At 56.3% G+C, this 12,625-nt stretch overlaps 1 protein-coding gene across 1 annotated transcript in view; it reads left to right on the forward strand.

Annotated features, from left to right (window-relative positions):
- MDGA2 (MAM domain containing glycosylphosphatidylinositol anchor 2) overlaps positions 1 to 12,625 on the forward strand; it is a 334,490-nt gene that overhangs the window by 246 nt on the left and 321,619 nt on the right. The window lies entirely within an intron of this gene.

Consider the following 12,625-nt stretch of genomic DNA (forward strand, 5'->3'; position numbering starts at 1 on the left):
ACCGTGCGGCGAGAGCCGGGCCGGGGGCGCGGGTGTCGGGGGGGGGGGGGGGGTGCCGGGGGGGCACCGCACTTGTTGGCGGCCAGGGCCAGGGGGCGAGCCGCAAACTTGCCGGTGCTCCGCGGGGGGGGGGGGGGGGGGGGGGGCGCCCCCCACCCTTCACCCTCCCGTTTTCCCCCCGGGCGGTGACTTGCAGATCGCCGCGGGGCGCGGGGATGGGGGGGGGGGGAGCAGCGCCGAGCCGGCCCGGGGCGCCCCCTGCCCCGCTTCCAGCGCGGGCCCGGGGGGGGGGGCGCAGCCGGGCTGGGAAGCTGCGGTTGTCTTGTGTGTGTGTGTGTGTGTGTGTGTGCGTGCCCCCCCCCCCCCCCCCGCCCCGCCGGACTGGCCCCGTTTGGAGAAGCAGCGGGGATGGGGGCAGCGGGGGGAGCCGCCCGGTGCGCGGCCCCCAGCCCAGCCCCAGCCCCAGCCCAGCCCCGGGTTATGTAAGCGGCGGTGCGGGGCCGCGGGAGGCTCGGCGGTGCGGGGAGCCCACGGCTGCGGCTCTGAACGCACCGTGCGACACCCGCACCCCCTGCCCGTGCGCCCCTCACCGCGCCCAAACCCCTGCTGCCCACCCGGGTCGAGCTGTACTTTCTGCCCAACCCCGCTCCGCATTTTTTTTTTTTTTTAATCTTCCAAATTTCGGTGGGATTGAGGATGCCCGAGGGGCTGTGCTGGCCGTGGCTGTATCACCGAGGGACATCTCGCGGCGCCGGGGCTCGCTGCCTCCCCCGGAACACAGGCACAGGTTGTTGGAGGCGCTGGAACAGCAACTGCTGCCGCGGATAGGAGAGGGCTCGTTCGGGCAGCGCTGCTCCGGGGGGGCCTGCAGGAAAGGGGGCTCCTGCCCTAGGCTGGACGCCGGCCTCGAAGCCCAGCGGGGCTGTAGCGAGACTTTTCTTCGGCGTTGGTGCGTTTCCATCCCGCACGCCGTGGCGCCTTGCTTCGGTTGGGGACGGTGGCTGAAGGGCTGGTGGGTGGGCGGGGGGCAGTGCTGTGAGGTCAGGCGTTTGCGGCTGCACTGCGTTTGAACCTGCTTCGTGTGAATTTGTGTTCCCTCTGTGATCCCCACCAGGGCCACTGTGATAAGGGGTGGTTGGAAGGTGGTGACCCGAGGTGCAATAGCAAAAGCGAGCCCTGGCTTGGGAAAGGGAACGTGCTCAGTCCTTGTTGCTTTGGCAAAACAGGCTGGTGCTACCCGAGCAAGTGTCGCGTCCCTTAGTGAAGACCCCAAGCCCTGAGGCTGTGTCTCAGCCGTGGGAGGAGCGGTGCCTGCTTTGGGCCCGGCTGGGATGCGCTGCCCACGCTCTGCCCGGCTGCTCCGGGGCTCCACGAGCTGGGGCTGCCACTGTGGGAGGCGGGGAGCAGCCCTGGCACCGCTGTGTGCGCGTCCGCCCAGAGCAGCAGCCCTCGAGAGCTGGCTGGGGCCTTTCTGTATTGAAACGCAAACCAAAGGCACGCGTTTCTATCCCTAGCTCGTACAGAAATGGAATTAGCATCTCCCGATGTCCAGCCATACATTTCCCCGTAAACTTTCCTCTGTTGCTTCTGAGTAGTAAAGCTATGAATAAAATTTGGCTGCTTTTACCAAGGAACCTGAGGGAGAATTTGACACACTGAAACCGGGAGCAGTGTCCCGAGGCTGCAGAGCAGGTCAGCAATGGAGCCAGGGCAGGCACAGCTCAGGCCACGTCCCCTGCTCCTGCTTCTTCAGGGGCTGGGGGGGAGCAGAGCTGCTGAAATCCCCGGCGAGGCTTACAGCTCCTCAGCTCTGCTTCGCCCGGCTTGTTTTCTTGGCAAAATAAGCTTTAGAAAAGCCCAAGTGCTGTATGCACTTTTCCTCCCGTTTAAATTATGCATGACTTGCATGGTTAATAAAGCAGAAAACATAAGTGTTCAGAACATGATGGTTATCCTTTCACCAAACTTCAAGTTACAAGAGAATAAATGCCTAAATGAGAAGGCCGACGTGGGCACAGAGTGTTTTTAAGCAGATAAGTGGCATCTCATCGAAGGTGTGGGAGTTCTGTGAGACTGGAGAGCAGATTTCCCCGGTGGCGAGCTGCCCTGGCTGGGAGCTCACCAGGTGCTGGGTTCAGATGCTGGCACACGGTGTCCCTGGGGTCCCTGAGCGCTGCCACTGCCCCGGGGGGGTCCTGGGGAGCAGGATAGATCCTGCCAGCACTGCTGGAGTGACGGATTGGCACAGGGCCCTGCAGGGAGTGATTGCTTCCCGCATCACAGCCGGCACCTTCCGACTCGGGGATGCTGCTCCCAAAGGCACGGGTCACCATAGTAATGGGGGAGCCGCTGCCGGGTGGCCCCCCCGAGCAGCCCCCTCTGCAGCACAGCTTCCCCTGGGCCCCCACCCCTTGCAGAGCTTTTTCTCATTTTTCCATGACTTTGCCTGCCTTCCTCCGCCTAGCAGGAAATGAGCAGGGCAGGTTCTGTAAAACCCGGGCGTGTCGTAGTGTGGGCAGTGTCCGTCCGTCCGTGCACCCCTCGCTGTGCTCTGTCACAGCTCCTGGACTGGACAGGGCAGAACACCCCACCCGCAGGTGCGGATAGCATTAGGGCAGCTGTAAATGCCTCCTGGAGGCAAAAGATCCCAAATGCAATGAGCATCCACGGTGCTCGGATGTGCCAGGAGCTCCCCGGGGCTCTGCACCACATCGGGGTGTGGGGTGAACATGCACGGTGCTGGAAGGGGCCGTGGCTAGGGGAACGACCTGGCTTCTCTCTGCGAAGTAATGTGGAAGCATAGGTATTTATTACGTTAAACGTCAGGCAGGCTGTCCTGCTTCCTCGTGCCAATCTGGAGCTGTTATCCAGCAGCGTCGATTTTTAGGGCATTTGTGCTTTTTATAAGGAGGCAGGTTTGGGAACAGGGAAGCCGAAACCCGGAGCCGCGCCTTCCCTGCCCGCCGGCAGCTTGCTGCGGGTCTGAAGGGCTCCGCGTGTGCGTGGGGAGGGCGCACAGGGTCACACGGGGCCAGGGAAAGGTCTCCCGGCCCCTCCGGCTGCTGCTTTGTAATGAGGATGATTATTTGGTGGTGCACTCGGCTCCCGGGGGATTAGTGGCTGCTGGCTGCGGGGCGGGCACTGCCTGCACCGCTGCTGACCTCGCCTTTCCCTAACCCTCCCTGCTCCAACAAGTGGATTGGAAGGGTGGAAGAAGGGAGGGAGGGGAAAAAAAAAAAAGAAAGAAAAAAGGAAAAAGCAGTTAGAGCAGGAGCATTTTTTCCCGCTAGAAAGGACGGTTGGCCGGTCCTGCCGGCAAGGGCAGCGGCTGGGTCAGCAGCCCCAGATGTCACCAGCGGCGTGGGGACAGAGGGCATTTCCGCGGCGCTGCCCGGCTCGGCCGGCCGTGAATGGGGTCGTTGTGTGGGCCGCCCGAAACCCGCACAATCCTGGACATTGTGCGAGGGAAGCGCGGCAGCCCCGGGAACAGGGGAGGAATTATGCGGTGCCGCAGGGGCCGGCGTTTCTGAGCAGCTGGGCGCTCCTGGCTGCCGGCTCCGGGAGGTTTTGCGGGAGCCAAGCGAGCGGTGAGAGCGTTAACTCTTCCCTGAGCCCCGGAGAGGCATCTCCTCCTCCCTCGCGCGCCGCAGATGTTTACGCTGGGATTTTGGGGCCGAGATGGGCTGGGAAGAACGGCGGATCCAAGGCAAACCTCGGAGCTGGGGAGGCGTGGAAGTGGCCGTGCTCCCCTTGCTGGCGGCCGAGCGGTCAGGACTGAAGCTGTGCCCGCACGTCGTGGCCGTGCCGCAGGTAAGGGGCCGGGCAGCATCCCGCAGTGCACGCCTGGGCCTCTGGGGCTCTGCTTTTGCCCTGGGATGCAACAAATTGGGGTCTAGGGGTGCAAATGGATAGAGGAGTAAAAATGGTCCATAGTAAATGCATGCATTTAGATCGGCAATGGAGATTGAACCACACTGGGCCTGACTCCAGGTGTGTCCAGGTCTCCAGTGGAGAAATTTCCATCAGGTTTAGTGTGTCCCAGGACGTGTGACAGCCCTGAGTGTCCCCCCGGGCACACAGCGAGTTGTCTCTGTGCTGTGCTGGATGGCATCGCTGGCTCTCGCCCTCCCGGCAGCAGCTGATGCTCTTGGCATATTTGGTCAGAATGTTACCTTTGAGTCCATGCGAGGGAGATTTGGAAGAAAGCTGGTGGCAAGGAAACAGTCTTTAAGCAAATAAAACAAACACTCTCCTGGCCCAGAAGAGCAAAATCCAGTTTAATTAGAAGCAGTAAGATCAAGTGCTGGGGAGGAAGGAAGCGGACGAATGATTAAAGCTCAAGTCGGTGCCGTTCAGCCTCCTCAAAGTTTTCTGAGTCCTCCTTTGGCTGAGGGACGACCTGCTCTCTCCGCATGCATTGCGGTGCCAGCCTCTATAGGCACACACATGTACGTGCACCCTGCCTAAATACAGCAGCAAGCGGAGGGCGGTCGCCGTGCTGCTCCCAGCCAGGGCTTTTCGGGAAGGAGGACGTCCTTGGGAGGCAGGCAGCAGACTGGCGGCCAAGATGGGAGCTGCCTCCTCCTGTCAGCGCTTCTCGCATCCCTGAAAGGCTGAAGGAGCACGTGGCTGCCTCGAACCTCGCCGGCCCGCGTCGCTCTTGGCAGCATTCAGCTGGATGTTGGCACCCGTTTGCCCCCGTTGCTCCTTGCCAGCATCACTGGGTACCGGGAAGGTTTGCAGCGTGGAGAGCAGCGCCTGTGAGGAGGGAATGGAGCTGCTCCGGGCGTTAAGGTGCTTGAGACTGACTGAGGCAGTTAAAAAAGGAGATAAAGGAGATAAATGCATGGTGTAATTAGCTCAGGAAGGACGAGGCAGGCATGGTGAAGCAGCTCCAAGCAGCCACCTAAGGTGCTGGAGGAGCCAGCTGCAATCATCTGAAGTTAGCAAAGCCCACAGTGGAAATAAAGCTTAGGGTTTTTAACAGCTGGGGTAATTAGCTGCTGGAGCAGCTCACCGAGAGATGTGCTGGGCTCCCTGATGTCGAACGTCCTTAATGTACAGTCAGATGTTTCTTCTTAAACTGGTGAGCTTAATATAGGTGGGAATTGCTAAGGGAAACGTCTGGCTGGTGGATGTGTGGGAGGTCAACGCCGGTGAGAGCCACTGCCTTTCCTGGCCCCGGGCTCTAGGAACCAGTTAATCTATTTTTAATATATCAAAGCAATGATCAGAGTAATATATGTTACTTAGCAAATGGCCTGGACTTTAATTATGTTATTGAGACGTTACATGATTAAAACACCGCGTACCCTTCAGAGAGCAGTGCATGAAACATGCTGGTGGGTAGCGCAGCGTGGGAAGGGGAGGGATGGGATCGGGGACGGCAGGGCCCCCTCTGCTCGTGCCTGTGCTGGTGACCCCTGCAGCACCGCTCTGCTCTCCCTGGGCTCTCTGCCTTGGTTCGGGATGCTCGCCCCGATCCAGCCATGGCAGGCACTGTCCTGGAGGCTGCAGGCAGGTTTCGGCAGGCAGCCCCCGCGTGCCGGCGTGCCCCCGTGCTGCTGGCACCCCACCGCACGTTGGGATTTTGTCTTCGGGTGTTTTTGTCTCTGGGGCCGGTGCCTGTTTGCATGGCCGTGGGACATTTGCCATGGTTTCAGCTTCTTTATTGCAAAATGGCTCTGGCGTGGCTGTTTGCAGGCTGCGTAGCAAGTGTGGGAGCCCAGAGAGGCTGTACCCTGGCTATCGGTGTGTGCTTGCAGAAAGCTTGGTGTCACCCAGGTGGGACGTGCTGGGGATGGCACCATCTCCATTTTAGCGTGAGCCGTTCCGAACTGGCAAGGTAAAAGCTGCCTGTCCTTGATGCATCAGCCCGGGAGCCTTCAGCCCTCGGGAGGCAGCCAGAAAGGCTTTGCCATCACCTTGAACGCGAAGCTGCTGAGACTTTTATTGCTGGCATCGCTCCGCTGACTGGTTCTGGCTTGTGGGCTGCAAGGGGTAGGGATCAGAGGGGGAGGGAGGTGAAAGCCCTGCACTGAGCCGACCAAGGAGCACCCATCCGGCCGTTCCAGAGGGGGTGCTGTGATGCTTAATTCAGGTCTGGGCACGGGCAGGAGCCGTGTCTGCTCCTCCTGCACTGGGCAAGATGTTTTGCAGTGCCGCTCCCGACGGCGTCCTTGCGTGCGCACAGCAGTGGTTGCTGTTAATTCCTGGGTTAATGTCCCACTTCCCTCTCTCATTTCTCAAAGCAAAGTTAAACCTTTTTGGTGCAATTCTTGTTTTATGAGTATCTGAGCCTGGGGAAGTTCAATGTTGAACTTGAAAGTATTTCCCTACTAGAGAGATGACACGACATAAGACGTTACTGGAGCTATGATGCTTTGAAGTCCTTCGCAAGCAGTCTGGGAGGAAGTTTTTAGAAAAGTTGTTGATTTTAGGTATCTCCGTGCAATTTCTTGAGAAGTTTCTTTACTGCCTCCATGTCGCGATGGTCAGTGCCTCCGCAGGAGTTAGGCAGCTTTGTTCCACCAGGGCTGCAGAAGACGCTGACCCTGCTGGGATGGGGACCTGGATGTCCACGTGGGGTGACTCCTTCCCTGGTCCACCCCTGCTTTCCTCAAATCTTTTAGGTCTGGTGGGAGCCTGACAAGCTCCCAGGTCCCTCCTGCCTCCGTCCCACCTTTTTAAGCCGCTGTGATTGCATCTCCATGGACTTGTGCTCTGGTTTTCTCCCGTGCCCGGAGTTGTCCTTTCCTGCTACACCCGCGATGATCTGCAGAGCTACCTTGACACAGTACTACAATAACCTACTTCTGGGGAATAAAAATTCAGCTCAAGTGCTCCTTCTGCAGTGGCATGTGGTCACCCTTCGTTCCCGGGATTGAGATTATGTGTAGGCTGAGCACAACTGCAAGGATGTGGCAGCTGAAGTCGTTCTTTCCAATTGCTCGATCATTTACACACTACTTCGCTCCAGCTCCAGCTCTTTGAACGCTGACCTGAGCATTTCACTAGCGTTGTACGTGGGTCGGTCAGAAAAGCACGTGCGGGGGTCGTGTATTTCAGGTGGAACCGTGCCATCGGAGCAGCATTTGGGGCAGAGGGGGCTCAGGAGGTCTGCTCCAACCCGTCCCCAAACCCCACCGTCGGGTCAGGCTGCTCAGGGCCCTGCCAGCTCCCGTTTTGAACATCTCTGCAGAGGCCCATCCGCACCACTCTGGGGCCTCGTCCCGCTGTTTGAGCAAGCTCCTTGTGAAACTGCTGTGCCCTGTACCCAGTAAGAAGCTCCTGTCCTGCAGCGTGGGCCTGTTGGTGTGGCCATTTTGCTGCGCAGCGCCGTGAAGGGGCCGGCTCAGCCTTCTCCGGGGCCATCCACGTGGTGTGTGGTGACAGCGAGTGGTGTCTGCACCTTCCCTCCTGCAGGCTGGACGTCCCGAGTCTTGCTGTCCGGGCTCCTGCTGCTGCAGCCCAGGACGTGGCAGGTTTTGTCACCACCGGCCCTTTTCTGTAGCGGTGCTTTCTCAGCCTGTCCTGTCCCGTGGGGTTCCTCTCTCCGAGCTGCATGGCTTTGCATTTGTCTGTGCTGAAATTCAGGAAGTTTTTCTCAGCCCGTTTCTCCAGCCTGTGGGGTCCTGCTGCTTTTTATTTTTATTTATTTATTTATTTATTTATTTTTTTCCCCATCCCTTCCCTGCGTGCCCGGGCCACGTCTCTGTGTTGTCCCCTCCTTCGGGGTGCCACCGTGCTCTGAACACCTCCCCTAGGAAGAGGTAACCCTCTGAGCACGAAGGGACAGAGCCCACGGGGCAGGCGTGCTGTGGCTCCTGCCCCATCCCTGGAAGCACAGCCTGTTCTGTTCTCCCAGCTCCCCAAGCTGGGAATGGTGGAAGAAGGACGCCCACTGCTCATGAACCCCATGAAGACAGCACATCTCAGAGCAGCTCGGGGGCTCCTGGGGCCAGCAGCTGAGGAGCACAAGGGTGTTTCGATGGCAGGTTTTTCCCCTGAATGCCTGGCTCCGTAGTGCACCGCTGTCAAACTGAAAATCCTTGTGAACGCACCTGCAGCACGATGGATGCTCTAACCAAATGTGCTTGATGGGCATGAAGCAATGGAGAGAACTGGGGCACTTTGCGTGCTGTGACTGGACCAAGTCAGCCGTTTGGAAAGGTGAGCCAGTCTGATGGACTGGTTAAATGAATGTCATTGAGATAATGTCTACAGCAACAATGCGCACGCTTTGTCCAGCCCCTCCAGCTTTAACGGCCAGTTACCTGGTAAACACGACCCCTTTAGGAAAAGGGTTTGCAGTCAACAGTGGTATTTAATAAAAAAAGTGGCTAGGTACCTGAGAAAATAAAGGATTTACCTAAGAGTCATTTATTTCCTGGAGGGAAGGCTGAAGGAACAGGATGCTGCCTCCGGCTGCCCACCTGATCAGTGGCTGGTTTTCTGGAGGCGGAGGCACTCGACTCTTCGGGGTGTTGGATTGTTTTTTTCTTTTTCCTTTTATTTTTAATTATGTTGATGTGATGCGAAGCACTAGGGCGGCATTGCTCTGCAAGGCTCAGTAGCTGTTCTGGCACAAGTTTTGCCCCAGCGTTCAGCCTCCTCAAGTGACGCAGCGAAGTCTGCCTTCCTTGCAAACCTGCTGCACTTCCTCCAGCAGAGACACAAGATGCAGACATGGGGGAAACACCACGATTTGTGCAGCTGGCACCACGCAGGCACTCAGCTGCCACTTACAGCTCGGTATTTCAGCATTCCTCTCCCCCCGCCCCCAGGTCCCTGCCACTGGTGCTGAGGAGAACTTTGTGCATCAGCCACCTCCCTCAGCCTCCCCCCAGGTTTCGCAAAGCCTCGCCGTGAGCTGCCCAGGCACAAAGCTGCCAATGCGAAGTGGGTCGTGGACCTGTTTCCAAGGGGCAGGTCTGCAGCCCCCCAGCTGTAATTAATTGTGGTCATTACTTAAAGCGAGGCCAGGCTGCTTGTTGCTTTCTCTTCCTGTGGGGCTGAGAGCAGGCTTGGAGTGAGCTGGAAAATCTTGGGTGCCGCAGTTGCTCTCCTCTTCCAAATGTGAGTTTTTCCTATTTCTTTCCTCTTCTTAAAGTCCTTCCTCCTGCGTAGGGGAAGGAAAAGGTGCTCTGGGGCAGCCGGTGTTGTGTTCCCAGCTGTGCTGTACGGGTGGGTAGAGATGTGGCTGGGGAGGTGGCTTCTATGTAGTGTGGCTTGGCCCTTCTGTGGGCCCTGGAACAAAGCTCCTGGAGCTGCTTTGTGGGTTGGTGGAGGTGCCCTGGTCCCACCACTGGGCCTGTGCCTCCAGGTCTGATCTGCCCTGTGCTTCTGTGGGTTGTTGTGTGTGGTGTTTGACTGAGCCCTGGCAAGGAGGAGATGAAAATGATGCTTTAAGGAGAGGTGGCTCCCTGGGATGCTCCTGGTCTCAGCTTACTGAGCTTAGACCCAGAGCAAGGAGAAGTGTGTGTCTTCTGTAACTTCTGAGGGCTGCCAGAGATACCCCAGGTGGTCTGTGTGTTTCCACAAAGTGGAAATGTGCCGGAGCTTGTTTTGACTTGTGGCTTTTTTTTTTTTTTACCTGCACGAATGCTTTCATATCAAGCAGAAAGGAGTCCTGAAATAGGCATCTCACACTGAAAAACTTGAACTGTTTCACTTAGAAAATGTCAAAACATTTAAATGTTTTCCAATTATTCAAAAATGCTGTCAGGAATTTGTGGGATGTGTCAGGCTTTGGAATTTACATTTTTTGGTGAGGAAAAAGGTTTGTGTGGGGGATGGAGGAAGGCACGTCCTACCTGAGCTTGTGTAGTGGTGAGCCACGGCTGGTGTGCTGTGTCCCATGTCTTAGGGCAATGGGAAACGAGCTGATCTCCAACCATACGCAAACAAAATTGTTTTTTTAAGTAATTTCTCTTTTCTGAATGTCTGTACATGTACTGTTGTACTGACACATGAAGTGACCTATTTTAGATGAGTAATTCTCTTTTAACTACCAGGCTGCTCTTGCAGGTAGAGGTCAAATCTAATTCATGGCACCAGCTAGGCTTTGTGTAGCCCACAGGGTCCTGCTGTATTGCAACACCAATTAATTGATTATCGGTTAATCCATGGTATGTGGCTGTGAATGGTAATGGGGATGTTGGGTGAGCAAATGTTTTCAGTGATTCTTGGTGTTCAGGAGCTGGGCTGCCTGTGTCAGCAGAAAATGGGGTTGAAATGATCAGCGTGTACAAGTGATCACTTCCCGTGTTCACGGGGCATAACTTAACTCGTGTTGGCATTGCTGCCTTCTCTGTGACCATTCTGTGATGGTTCAGTGGTGCCTGCCCCAGCCAGGTGTATCCATGCAGGATCTGCTTCGTCACCTGTGGTCAGCTGGGCCAGAGCTGTTCACCTGGGAGCTGTGAGTGCTCATCTTCCTCTGGTGGGCAGAAGCTCTCACATTTCTAATTAGCTTAATGCATGTGTTTTGCCTTATAGGAAAGCTTAACTTTACCTCAGGCACCTGAATGGAAAAAAAAGACTTCACTGTGGAGGCTAAATATAAAGGGAACACTTTGTTGCCCGCAGCTACTCCGTGCTCAAATAAGGAGAGTCCTCAAACTGCAGGGGCTTTTAAAATGTAAAACCAATACCCTGCAACTAAACTCTTACTAATGGGCTCTCCTCCCACCCAGCACTCGCAGGAGCCCCATGAGAGCCCTCTCCCTGGTGTAAAACAAGTTGGAAAGGAGGGAGTGGGTTGTCTGGGTATCTGTGCTGCAGGGGCTGTGGTGTGTCGTGGAAGGGGTGCACAAGCTGAGATCAAGTGTTAGAAATGAATGCCTTCAAATAAGGAAGGCATGTAAACCCATTCCTGCCTTGCTTGTCAGGCAAGGTCTGGACTCCTTCACCCCCTGGGTGGTTCTGGATGCCTGTTGCAGCCGATGTTCTGGGCGCGTTGGTGCCTGTGCTCTGCCTGAGCTGCTCAGGTCATGGTGGGTACGGGCAGGGAAGCCAGAGCTGGGTGTTCTGCTGGTGCGTGTGGATGGTGTTGTCTCCCTACTACTGGATAAGGTGGCTGGTGGACCCACAAAGGGAGCTGATGGGGACACTGTGATCTCGCACTCGGTGTGAAGCATGACTGCACTGGTGTGGAGAGCAATTGTAGTTCTCATGCAGGGAGCAGTGCTCAGATGGGCAGTTCTTGGGGGTGGTAAGTGCTGGGCCTGGGGCTGCAGCTCAGCCCTTGTACTAGGCTGTATCACCCCTGCCCCTGCTGCACCCTGCTGCTAGAAGCACCTGGCAGCCTTGTTGTGCATCCCCCTGATGTCTCGGTGTGGTCACCTTTGATAGACGTGCACCAAACCAGGAGGTGCTGTCCCTGGTTTGTGTAACTGCATGGCTGTGGTGGGCTTGGAGCAGTGCTGACCTCCCCTCGGTGGTCTCCTCCTGCCTGGTGTGGGGTGGCTCTGCAGGCAGGTGGGAGGCTGTGGTGATGGGGGCAGCTGGAGATTAATCTGGAGGTCAGTTGCACTCCACTGAGTTCCACAGCTGTAGCTAATACAGGAATATATTAAATCCTAACAGTTAGGGTTGGTGTTAAACCTGCTCCACAAACTGGCTATGCTGTGAAATATGACCAGGCAGGGACTTGTCTGGCACTGCCCCTATTTAAAGCCTAGTTTGTTCTTAGGGCCTTCTGTTTAAAAGGGGTTAAAAGTATCTTTAACTACTCCAGCCCCAGGAAGGGGGAGAACTTAAGAGGCTGGACCAGATGATCTCCAGAGACCACTTCCAGCCTTAACTGTTCTGTGGTTCTTCATCAGCACTGATCCCAATGGGAGCTGCAGTGCCTGCAAGGACAGCCTGGCTTTCCTGCTGCAGGAACCTGGATGTTTCTTCTTTTTCTGTTTCCTTCATGTTTTTCTTCTGAAGTTGGCAAGTCCGGGTAAAGTCCCTATTCCAAGTGGAAGGCCAAGCAAAACTAATGGAAGAGCATGTGTTGGCATGTTCCCTAATGCAGCACAGGATGATAAGAACTGAAAAAACTGGCTTTATTTCTTATCCTGTCAAAACACTATGGTCAAAAGTGCCTTGGGAAACTAACTTTAGCCACATGCTGTTATGTACTCCTTGAGCAAGAACTGTGAAGCTGAAGTTTCCTTGTGAGTGTGCTTGTGGCTGCTCCTGTCCCAGGGCAGCAGTGGTGAGCTGGTGCAGGGACACCTCCGCTGGGTGGGGAGGATAAGGCTTGGTGAGATGGCTTGTGCCAGTGTGAGCCAACCAGGTAGGGAAAAACTCATTTAAAAGCAGTAAATCTACTGGTGTGAAGTGTTCTGCTCCCACCGGGGCTCCGTAAGCTGGCATTCTGATGTAAAATCATGCATTCCTAGAATTTCGTCCATTTTAGAAGAGTTCTTTTCACACTTTTTTCTTAATGTGAGATCTCTGGGAGCGTAGCTTAGTGCTGGTGTGCTGTCCCTAGGCTGGGCAACGTGGCTCTGACATAGGTGTCTGTGTCAGTACTTGGATGTGCTTGCAGCACAGATCCTGCAGGGTTTGGTGCACAGAGGGTCAGGCTGAGAGCCAGCTTGTGGTGTGGGGCTCTTCTTGCATGCTTCCC

This window comes from Cygnus atratus, chromosome 5 (genome assembly GCF_013377495.2).
Source record: "Cygnus atratus isolate AKBS03 ecotype Queensland, Australia chromosome 5, CAtr_DNAZoo_HiC_assembly, whole genome shotgun sequence".
Lineage (NCBI taxonomy): Eukaryota > Metazoa > Chordata > Aves > Anseriformes > Anatidae > Cygnus > Cygnus atratus.